General features: G+C 43.5%; 1 non-coding gene across 1 annotated transcript; it reads left to right on the forward strand.

The window, feature by feature from the left end:
* Positions 1 to 2,180: 2,180 nt before the first annotated feature.
* On the forward strand, positions 2,181 to 2,256 carry trnac-gca. The gene has a single exon. It is a non-coding gene; the product is annotated as a tRNA-Cys (tRNA).
* The last annotated feature ends 332 nt before the right edge of the window (positions 2,257 to 2,588 follow it).

Genomic DNA, 2,588 nt, shown 5'->3' on the forward strand with positions numbered 1-2,588 from the left:
GACCAGGTTGTCTCAGTCGCAACCCAATATTCGCATTGCAAACAAGTATCGCCAAAGTACAATATGGAAAACTATATTTAAAAATGTGGGTTGAGACCCACCAGTTGAGAATCGCTGCCCTAACATGTATTGCCGTTTGATAAGATTTGGCCTGATGGTTTACTGAATGAAAAGTGCAGAGAAGGGCCTTTTATCTTTATAACTGAGACTAAATGAATTCACAAGGCTTGGAGCTTCAGAGAGCTTCTAACTTTCATTTTAATGACTTTATAAATATATACAGGCAAGGTTTGCCAGGAGGGTGAAATATAAATGAGGCTTTTATTTGTAAGTTCTTCATCCATTTTTCCTCTCTGCGTCTATCTTGTTTGTTTGTTTGTGTGTGTATGTGTGTTGTGTGTGTGTGTGTGTGTGTGTGTAACCCTGTAATGCTACTTCGTATTTCAGTTTGTGTGTGTCAGGTGTCGTCGTCGTCTGTGCATCATCGAGCATCCAGATCAGCACAAGCGCACCACCGTGCACATTGTCGGCGCCACCGCAGGCTTAACTTGCCCTCTATTAAAGATGTACGGTCTTCAAAGAGGGAGTTATTAAACCCCAGGGCCCCACTTTGTGACGCTCTGTTTGTAGCATTGTACTGAGTTTAAAGGAGGTTCATTGAAAGGTCTTTTAGCCATTCCGGTTGATTGATCTCACTCTGGCCCCTTTGATATGCGAGCTAAGAATGACAGTCTGCGCTCTCTCTCTCTCTCTCTCTCTCTCTCTCTCTCGGACCTCTCGCTCTGTCGGCCTTCTTTCTGTCGGCCCTCTTTCTCTCGCCCCTTTGGCCCTGCTCGTGCCAGGCGCCATGTTTGAGGGACACTCCTGATTTTAATTACACCCTTTGATTATCTTCCAAACTGAACTCCTCATCTTGGGAGAGAGAGAGAGAGAGAGAGAGAGATTGCTGATGATACAGACCTGGGCTGCCTCAGTGTGCCTCTGCCAAGCAGCACCGCCGTAAAGAAGAGATGTGTGTCCAGCCAACGCTGAGATGTGTCCCCACTGAGATATTCTCTCAATACGCATGGGAATTTACTAGAAGAAATGTTTGTCTTCGAGTGTCTTATTGGGGGGATGGTTGAAGATGGGCTGCAGAGTTAGCTGAGAGGGGTTAGCCTAGCCTAAGCTAGCACCTGGCTGTAGTGGTACCAGTATACAGATGTTAACATGCTGTAGATTCATAGTTTTGACATGACATTAATGGGTTGGACATTTCCAGTCACATAATCTAGCTGTAAGCATGTTCAACAATTTCTTCTGTTTTATGACCTGTCATGGTGGATGTGATTTGTTGCCATGGGACGGCAGCCATTTTGAAATCCACGTCGTCCGATGAATGAGCAGTATTCCTTTGTCTTAATCACATTTAATGGGGTCACTCTTAAAGCCCGCACAGACTGTACGATTTTAACTGTTTTATGCCACGATTTTGCCGATCCCAGACAACATGTTAACATCGTGGGCATATTCTTAGGCCGTAAACATCTTGGCTTGTTCAGTGTGACAGGTTCTAGATCCGATTTTTAAGCACCACTACATGCGGTCGTAGGCTCCGACAAAGTTCTGGCCGTGTCCAAAATGTTTTGACCAATAGGAACACGATTATTGCTTTGCAAGAAGAACAATTTCCCTAATCTGGTTTAGCCTACATTACACATCTGAAATCAGGCTACCTGATAGGATTTTGATAAATGCACAGAATTGCCAATCAAAATAAATGTTCTAACACAGCGAACATGTCAATTTTGGGAAGCCTATTTGATTCAGAGTTCGGACATATACAGATAGTTTTTACATACAAAAAGATTCATACGTTCAGTTTTTTTCCCCGAACTGCATAAGCATAGAGGGAGGAATGCTCTACTGGTGCTGGAACATGTGCAGATCAAATACAAACTTGGAGTCACCCGATTTATATGGTGTGTGTGGTCCTCCCGCTACGACTCGGGAAACCATTCGGTTTATTAGGCTACAGATGATGAACTTCACAGGGTGTTGAAAGTGCATGTTATGAGCATGATTCTCCTTTCCAATAAATATTGAGGGTCTTATTCCGGTGACATGATGATCGATGCTTGACTGCTGTTTGACAAATACTAATATTCTAGCTCTTACCCATAATAATCTCAGGTAGACTCGGTCCCGTGTGGCTCAGTTGGTAGAGCATGAGGCTTGCAACGCCAGGGTTGTGGGTTCAATTCCCACGGGGGGCCGGTATGAAAATGTATGCACTCACTACTTACTGTAAGTCACTCTGAATAAGAGCATCTGCTAAATGACTCAAATGTAAAGTGTAGCCTGCCCATAAAGCCTTCCCGCAATGTATCTGCGAGTTGTTGGCTAGAGTGCAGATGCCGAGACCAGGGTAAGGACATTCGCTATTTAAAACGACTGTTTTTGTGACAAAACTATCTGTAGAATTGAAAAATGCGATGGGAACACATTGAACTTTAGATTTTTATTCAGTACATGAACACTAAAGCAAAAACGTTGCATTTTGTGTGCACTAAAATCATCACGCACTGATTTTACTCCACAACAAGTCC

The sequence above is a fragment of the Salvelinus namaycush genome, chromosome 27 (genome assembly GCF_016432855.1).
Source record: "Salvelinus namaycush isolate Seneca chromosome 27, SaNama_1.0, whole genome shotgun sequence".
Taxonomy (NCBI): Eukaryota; Metazoa; Chordata; class Actinopteri; order Salmoniformes; family Salmonidae; genus Salvelinus; species Salvelinus namaycush.